A 9,618-nucleotide genomic window follows, 5' to 3' on the forward strand; every position below is an offset into this window, starting at 1 on the left:
AAAAAAAAAAAAAAGAAACAGCAAAAACACCAAGTGACAGTTTATGTGATCCACTGAAAATGTTGCATTTAATCTAATCCTTTTCCAGGAATTTAAAAATAAAATAAATACGTAACTTCCTACCAGAGAACACCTCTACATTTTCTTGCCACCAGCCAAGCTAAGAATGCATGCCCAATGACAGGAAATGTTGTCTGGGGGATTGCTTTATAAACAGCCGGTGAAAGGAGGATATAAAAAGGGGAAAGTAAATGAAGCAGGACTGACCAAATATAGATTATTATTGAAGCTAAGTGATGGGTGCAGGGGGTTCATCCTACTATTTTCTTTACATTTTGGGGTTTTTTATAATAAAAAATTTAGTATCAACAGTAGCAAAAGCAATCAAGTTAATAATTAAGGGGTATGGAACTCCAGAAAGAGCGGAATTTAAAAAATAATTTATGGAAATATGAATGTGGACTGGTATTGTAGTTATGTTTAAAAATAATCGTTCTTATCTTTTAGAGATATGCCTGGAAATATTTATGGATGAAATGACATGATAGTTGGTTTTTACTTAGGAAATGGGTGAGATTGGCCATGGATAAATGGTTGTTGCTGGATGACAGAGCTATGGGGGTTCATGTACTGCTCGAGCTATCTTTGTGTACATTCAGAAATAACATGAAAAGTAATTTATGCATGTACATTCAAGGAAAACAGATTAGCACCAGGTGATTGCAGATTTTTCTCTTCATGCTCAGGTTATGAAAAGTTTAAATGATAATATTTTTATGAAAACAGCTATTGTATAAAGCACCTCCAAAATTATTCTTTCATCTGGGGAATGCTTTAAAACCAATAAAGATTAAAAGTACAAGTCCAAACAAAAAGGTAATCGTGGGGCTCAGATAAACGTCGCCTAGTAGACCAACAAATTCCCATGGTTCCAAGGTTACCAGTGCAAAGGTGCCTGGGGAGTAGGGCTGTAGGGCTTCTGTGCCTCTGTGGCATGTCTGTCGTATTGCCAGTCAGTGGGCTGGATAGGGCAGGGGTGGGACACAGCTTCCCCAGCCCTGCCTCTTCTAAACATTCACAGACTGTCTTACAAGGACTAAGTTTTTCTGAGGCAGTATCAGAACGTCTGGCATGACACGTGCACAACGTGGAAACCATGGGGCTGAACGCTGCAGTATGTGCCATGCTTAGGGACACTGGCCCAAAAGCCAGAGCCAGAATCTCCGGGTTTAAATCTGGAGCTGTGTGACTTTGGGTAGTTATTCAACCTCTCTGTGCGTCAGCTTCCTCATCTTTAAAAAAGGAGTGATTATAATAATACTCATGGGGTTATTGTGAGGCATGACCAAGGTCAAGCCCATAGAACAGTGCCTGTTACAGTCATTATTATCATTATTTGTAAGTGGGTCTATCCTGAAACATCCTGTTTACGGAGCAGCAGGCAAATGTGCAGATGACAAATTGTCATGCTTCCCATTCTGTTCTACCCACAGACCCTCCTAATCAGAGAGGAAGGGATGTTCACTGCAAGGAACTCTGGGAGTATAGTCTGAAGGGATCCTGTTGCAAGTACAAATCTCTTTGAAGTTTAATATTTTACGGGCTCCTGGGTGGCTCAGTCGTTAAGTGTCTGCCTTCGGCTCAGGGCGTGATCCCAGGGTCCTGGGATCGAGCCCTGCATCGGGCTCCCTGCTCATCTGGGAGCCTGCTTCTTTCTCTCCCACTCCCCTTGCTTGTGTTCCCTCTCTTGCTGGCTGTCTCTCTCTCTGTCAAATAAATAAAATCTTTTAAAAAAATAAAGTTTAATATTTCAGCTTTAAAATTCCACAGATTTTTGCATCCTGCACCATAATATAGCTATCTTTGTTCTATTATAGAAGTAATGTGACCCACCCATAATTTTTTTGCATAGAATTGAGGGTCAGGAGAGACACTTCATGTTCATCCCGTGGTTTTCCTGATCCTCTAGCTATGCCTCTCAGTCCAAGAAGCTGTGACACATAGAGCCATTTGCTTTAGTGAAATTCCCAGATGTTCCTCCCCGACAACCTGGTGTACTTCTCCTTCATAGCACCTGCTATTCTCCAAGGAGTGCTGCCTAGCTTTACCTCATGGGCTTTTATGGTCAGGATATCAGGTCACATCTCCTGTTTTCCTTATCATTGGCTGTTGACTCGGTTCTTTTTGACGCTCACTCAGCTGGTTTCTGGGCCATCACCGGCTTCGGGATCTCTTCCTACAGCTCTGGCCTCTTCTTCTGCGTCTCTTTTGCAGGATAATCTTTTTTTTTTCTATTCAGCTCCTAAGTGTCATGCTCCCCAGGATTTTGACAACAGTTCTAGGTTCTCATTCTATATGTCCTCACAGGGTGACCTTGCTAATACCCAACCCTCAGTTTCCACCTATAGAGAACATTCCGGTCTTTGCCTGCTCAACAGCTCTTTCCCTACCTGCTAGTACCAGAATTTCTCTTTCCTGGAGGAACACACTTGTGGGTTTTATGAAGCTGAACCTGTCCCACCCATTGCCACAGGTTTGGGTTCATGACCCCGGCATGGTCAATCAGAATGTTCCAACTCCAGGTTACAGGGCTTGGTTCAAGAATGGACATGTAATCCCCAATGAATCAATCATAGTCTTTACGGAGACTTTTCTGCTGGAGACATCAGAAAACAAAAACGAAAACGAATCTCTGCTGAGTTGTTGAATGACTAGATGTGAAATGGGGACTTTGGGGTTGCCAGAAGCCATCATGCCCAAAAGAGTCCAAGAAATTAATTAAAAGAGAGACAGAAATCCAGCACTGTCATTTAGAACCCTGTATCTAACTATGCCTGAAGCTGAAGAAAGAACCCCAGGGCTTTTTGGTGTCTTCAGCCATGGATTCCCTTTTCTCCATGCACTAGTTTGTATTGGTTTTCTTGTCACTTGCATCCAGCCATATGCTGATGACTCCCAAATCCACATCCATGCCCAGGGCTTCTCTCCTGAGCAACAGACTCATAGAAATAACTTGCAATTAAGCAACCCTCATACAGATGTCCCATAAGGATATCTCAAACACAACAGGTTATTTGCTAAATATAATCACATTATAAATTTATATTTACTTGTTAGTGTTTTAAGATTTTCCACCAGAATGTAAACTCTTGGAGGACAGGAACTTTGCTTGTTTATTCATTGTTGTATCTCCAGCACCTAGAGGAACACAGATAGTAGATGTTCAATAAATATTTGTTAAATGAATGAAACAAGGAATTTTCCTTGACTCCTTCCATAATATCAAAAATCAGTTACTAAGTCTTAGAGTTTTGACTCATGAACATCTCAGATCTCATATCTGATCCCCTCACAGTACCCCATTGCTTACTTCAAGCCCAAATTGCTTCTTGCCTAGACCATTACAAAAGTCTCCTAACTCCTATACTGCTTCCAGCTACCCTCTACACAATTACCAGGCCCTTGGAAACCAGTTTCTATTACACCTTTGCTTAAAATATAACAGTGATTTCTGGCTCAAATCCTGGCTCCCGCCTCCCTCTCAAGACTCGTCTCCTGGCTCTCTTGGCATTCAGCTATTGCCCAACAAAGGCGGAATCACTTGGGGTCTCTCAAATTCATCAGCATGTTTCTTGTCTCTGCATCTTTGCACATGCTTTGGTCTCCTCCCATGCTCCTTTCACCTTCCTGATTACCTTGCAAAACTCACGTCCTGTCCTTCAGAAAGCCTTCTCTGGTCTGTGTCTCCCCACTCTGATTGGAAGTCCCTGCTATGTTCACAACGCTCCCCGCACACCCCTTTGTGTACTAAGGCAGTTATGACGCAGACTATTTTAGTGCTGATTAGTATCTATATTTTACTTCCCTTTTGGCAGATAGCTAGACTACATTTCCCAGCCTCCTTTGCAGGTAGGAGTGACCATGTGACTGAGTCTTAACCAATGGAATGTAGGCAGAAGTCATGTGCCTCACTTCTAGGCCTAGCCCATTAAAACCTCTCACAGATGGTGCTCCCTCTTCTTCCACTCAGGGTCTACGGGAGGGAGAAGCCACAACAGGTGTAGAGCCCCCGTACAGCTCTGCAACTTGGACCACCAAAGGGTTGAAACTGGGAAATAGGAAAAAAATCCTGGGAAGTATGCCACCATACTGACTTCTTTGACTTGCCTCCCCCATCTGTCTGCTATTATTTGCTTTTCAGAGTCTTCTGTCAGTTGTTGCTGCTGTTGTTGTTGTATCCTGTCTGGAGTCCTTAGATGTGATCAGTGGAGGCTGATCCATCTTGGCTAGCACCCCCTCTGTCACCTTGTTTTTGTATCCTATTCCTGAGTACCTGGCTCATAGTGGGACTTCAACACTGGTTTGCTAGGTGGACTAATTAATTATCCAGATTCATAAAATCAACTATGGCCTCCTCTTTACAAGAATAGTATTTCTTGTTCTTAGCTTTACAGTTTATGTAAGTGTGAAAATGTTTGAAACAGTTCTTGGAAAAACTGCAGACGTGATTAAGGATAGCAAATGGATGCTCCGAAGAGAGGTTACACCATGTGCTATTACTTAACTTTCCTGGTGGGAAAAGAATGAGTGGTGATAATTTTGCATACAAATGTTCAGATTACTAAGGGATGGAATTTTGCAGATTGCTTTTTTAAAAACTGAATATGGCTTGCTTCTTGTATTTTATGTGTGCATATTAAGTTGAGGGTAAGAAATCTATATTCATATGTGTGCATTGAGAATTTAATTTGTAAATTTTTGATTCCCCAAGCAATAACATTTACAATTCTTTATTCTTATTGATTATAAACAAATATATCACTCAGTTAACACATGCTTGTTAAGACCTCCCACATGCAATGTTCAACAAGGGTGCAAAGAAGTGTAAGAATTAGCTCCTGTTTAAAAGAACAGTGATAGAGTTCACTGAAAGCACTTTTACTCTTCTTGCCTAAATTCTCCTCACAGTGTCCCAGTGAGGTGGGTTTTAGTCCTGTTTGACAGTCTACAGAAGCTCAGAAAGTTTGAGGAATCTGTCCCTGATCACATCATAATGGCAGAATTGAGTATTTTACCCCAGTCTTCTGGTTCCAGTTTCTGTTCCTTTGTCATTATACCTCAGTCCAGCTGGGGCCTAAAGCATCCCATCCACAAACAGTTATCCAATGATTCAAGGCAGGTTATGACAAATGCCAACTGAGTGATCAAATGCAGCAGGGAACACACTTTCCTACCTCCCCTTACTGACTGTTGTTAGGAAAGACAGCATTCTGGAAAGGTGGCACCATTGGCCTGACTGGCTCACTCAGCACTAAATTCATACTTGCAAATGTTCTTACCAATATTAATGAGGTCATGTTATTCAGGTCCTAATAAATAAAGAGCATGGAAAAGACTGAGAGAATACCCGGGCCCAAAGTATGAGAAGTAGCTATCTTTAAGTAAAATTCTGCATGTTGCAAACTATAAATAACATACACAGTGGTTCCATATTCCCTGTCAATCATTCCTCACCAAGGAACTTTGGAAAACATTAGCTGCGCAGTTTTTCCTTTGTACGCAATAAAGTGTATTTTGAAAATTTAGATATAAAATTAAAGATGTGCAAAAGGCTGGGGGTTATACGCAACTGATGAATCATCCAACACTACATCTAAAACTAATGATGTACTATATGTTGGCTAATTGAATTTAAATACAAAACAAAAAGATGTGGAGAAGGAAGACTAAACCTGGGTGAGAATCAGGAAATGGAAGATTACCTACAAAGGGGCCAGAGGGACGATTTTCAGGTGATGGAAATGTTCTGTGGCTTGTTTTGGGCGGTGGGTACTCAAATGCCTAAAACTCATAGGAAAGGAGTCTTTAAGATCTGTATGTTTTATTTTATGTTCATTATAGCTCTCTTTTTTTAACGTGGAAAAGAACATACCATTTCTCAACATTCTTTGAGGGGTATGTTAGCAAAAAGTCTGATAGCCATTGTTCTGGGTGTACGTGGAACAGATCTCTTGTTTTCAAGCTTCTCAATTTTTCTTTTGACTTCTCAGATCCGTGTAGCTTAACGGTAAGGTAAATGATCGATAACATGCCACATTATTTGTGTCATTTGATTGTTAGCTTTAGTGTTTTTCTCAGAGCCACTTGGATTTTTATGCTAAAGAGCATTCTCTAACAGAATAGAAGAGAAAGGTAGGGAAAAAAATTAATTAGGAAGAAGGTTAATCTTCAAATAATTTGGCAAATGGATGTATTTTCCTGGTTGTCTTTGTAATTGCTCCCTCCCAGAACCTCTTTTTTAGAGAAAGAATATAGTGACTAAAGTCACTTTCCATGTAAATGGAGCCCCCAGATTGATGATCTGGTTTTAAAGAATTGCTCTCAAATTCCGTATGAATTTAGAAGGGAAAATGCCCCGGCACATAGACGTTCGCATGAATCAATGAACGGATGCAGTGGGTCTCACTGAATGGAGATGCTCAGTACTGACAGTTTAATCCCTGACCTGGCTCTGGTTATCATTTCTCTGCAACTCGCCCATTCGGCTAGGCCATAAAAACCTTAATAACCAACTGAATGTTCTTGCAAAGAGGGCGTGAAGCCCCAGGCTTCTTTAATCTTCTGGCGCAGTGGATACAAGTGATGGGTTAGCCTGTTCTTCCGGGAATATTTCTGTCTTGTAGCCACTTCTCACATATGCTACACAGCGTCAAGAGATTTTTGTCAGTCCTTCGTATTTTGTGTATCTGGTCTCTGCTCTGTAAGGCCATCTGATTGTTCCATCGTGCTCGAGATGGTCTCTGGGCTTTTAGAACCAGGAGCCAAATCTGAGAATTCCACTGAGCTGCAGGAATCAGGAAATTTGGGTTTTTCTTCCTTTTTTTATAGGTCAGCTGTAATGACTGGAGCCAAAATGGCGCCTTGGCAGGGAGGGACATCAGTTACTTCATTTTCCTCTTTGCCGGTGTGGCAATGATCACAGGAACGAAGGGACGATGGGCTCACTTAGAATAGTCTGAGTACTAATCCTTCAGGGCCCAGCAACAGCAACACCTCTGGTTTGGAGAGTTCATTTTCTTGCACTTGGTAACACTACCACTCATCCTCAGAAGCGGCTTCTCCACCAGTGTCATTACTTCAGGGTATAGAGTCCTCAAGGTCCTTGTTTTCCACTTCAGTCACCTTTTGGTCACTTAGTTCCTGATTTTTTTTACTTGTTTGATCAGTATTCACAGCTTCTCCTTTTGCCCCAGCACCTAACTACTCTAATACCGACTCGTTTAAAACCCACACATCATGCCGAGTACCCAAAACAGTGGCAGGACCTGGCTTCTTCTCTAGGAGTTCTGCATTGACGTGGTGCGGTAGGCAGTATGGATACCATCCTCTTTGGCTCTTTTCCTGGAGTTGGAACTTTCCTCTGCATGTTGCTTCAGTTGGTCTTGGCTCGGAATATCTGTGCTGTGGCCCTGGAGTGCTGACAACAAGATTCCTTTGTAGCTTATCATAGAGAGGGCTTGGATATTTCACAGAGAAGCTCTGACATCCAGGTGCTTCACCCGAAGGATCACCACAGGCTACCAAAGGCTGCTTCCCCATTATACGCTAGCCTAGAAAATGCGCGGCCGCTCCAGTGGTGCACGTTTCACCTCTGCACCTGTCACTGGCAAAATCTTCAAAAGCAGCAGTTTTATTATACCTGTTGTACACATAAAATCAATCTGATTGATTTCATCTGGGGAGAACCCACAAGCACGATTGGATATTAAACAGTGGGCAGAAGCTTTTAAAGGATGTCCTATTGGGGCGCCTGGGTGGCACAGCGGTTAAGCGTCTGCCTTCGGCTCAGGGTGTGATCCTGGCATTCTGGGATCGAGCCCCACATCAGGCTCCTCTGCTGTGAGCCTGCTTCTTCCTCTCCCACTCCCCCTGCTTGTGTTCCCTCTCTTGCTGGCTGTCTCTGTCTCTGTCGAATAAATAAATAAAATCTTTTAAAAAAAATAAATAAAGGATGTCCTATTGGCACTGAAGCAATTGCAGTCTGTTGACCAAAACTTAGAGCGATTCCGTGGCTTGCTACCCTGCAGCTGAAGCTGGAAAGTGTCAGTCAGAGGTCCTCAGGCCTCAGCAGCATTTTGAAACACATAGTAGCTGAGGATTTCTGAGAGACACGTTCTGCCCTGAAACAATCTCTGTGCTCTTCTGTACTCTGTTGAATACTGTCTCCCTTGCCCCTCCAAGTTTGTGTCCACCTGGGATCTCAGAATGTGACCTTATTTGGAAATAGGGTCTTTGCAGCTCACTAATTAGTGAAGATGGGGCCATACTGAATTAGGATGGGCCCTAATACAATGACTGGTGTCCTTCTAAGCAGAAGAGAGGACAGAGAGAAACACACAGAGAAGTCCCTGTGATTATGGAGGCAAAGATTAGGGTGATGTGTCTCTGAGTCAGGGAACACTGAGGATTGCTGGTCACCGCCAGAAACCAGGAAGAGGCAAAGAAGGATCTTTCCCTAGAGCCTTCGGAGGGAGCATGACTCTGCCAACAATGTGAGCTTAGACTTCTGGCCTCCAGAACCATGAAAGAATACATTTCTGTTGTTTGAAGCCGCCCAGTGTGTAGCGGTCTGTCACAGCAGCCACAGGAAATTCCTACATCCTCTTTCTCTGTCTGCGCTCTGCATCGTTTGCAAATTCTTCCGTTAAGTCCCACATCAGTGAGAAGAATCTTAGCATTGCAGTTCAGGGTAGTGATTTTTATTTTTATTTTATTTATTTATTTATTTTTTTAAAAAGATTTTATTTATTCATTTGACAGAGACAGAGACAGCCAGCGAGAGAGGGAACACAAGCAGGGGGAGTGGGAGAGGAAGAAGCAGGCTCATAGTGGAGGAGCCTGACGTGGGGCTCGATCCCAGAACACCGGGATCACGCCCTGAGCCGAAGGCAGACGCTTAACGACTGAGCCACCCAGGCGCCCCAGGGTAGTGATTTAAAAAAATTTTTTTTTTTATTATATTATGTTAGTTACCATACAGTACATCCCTGGTTTCTGATGTAAAGTTCGATGATTCATTAGTTGCGTATAACACCCAGTGCACCATGTAATACGTGCCCTCCTTACTACCCATCACCGGCCTATCCCATTCCCCTACCCCCCTCCCCTCTGAGGCCCTCAGTTTGTTTCTCATAGTCCACAGCCTCTCATGCTTCATTCCCCCTTCTGATTACCCCCCCTTTCTTTATGCTTTTCTTCCCCTACCGATCTTCCTAGTTCTTATGTTCCATAGATGAGAGAAACCATATGATAATTGTCTTTCTCTGCTTGACTTATTTCACTTAGCATTATCTCCTCCAGTGCCGTCCATGTTGCAACAAATGTTGAGAACTCGTTCTTTCTGATAGCTGAGTAATATTCCATTGTATATATGGACCACAACTTCTTAATCCAGTCATCTGTTGCAGGGCATCTCGGCTCCTTCCACGATTTAGCTATTGTGCACAATGCTGCTATGAACATTGGGGTGCATATGGCCCTTCTCTTCACTACGTCTGTATCTTTGGGGTAAATACCCAGTAGTGCAATGGCTGGGTCATAGGGTAGCTCAATTTTTAA

At 42.7% G+C, this 9,618-nt stretch overlaps 1 pseudogene; it reads right to left on the minus strand.

Annotated features, from left to right (window-relative positions):
• Window positions 1-6,545: 6,545 nt before the first annotated feature.
• LOC121104415 lies at window positions 6,546-7,599 on the minus strand (annotated as a pseudogene).
• Between the last annotated feature and the right edge of the window lie 2,019 nt (window positions 7,600-9,618).

Source organism: Ursus maritimus, assembly GCF_017311325.1.
Source record: "Ursus maritimus isolate PB19 chromosome X unlocalized genomic scaffold, ASM1731132v1 scaffold_X1, whole genome shotgun sequence".
NCBI classification, from domain to species: domain Eukaryota; kingdom Metazoa; phylum Chordata; class Mammalia; order Carnivora; family Ursidae; genus Ursus; species Ursus maritimus.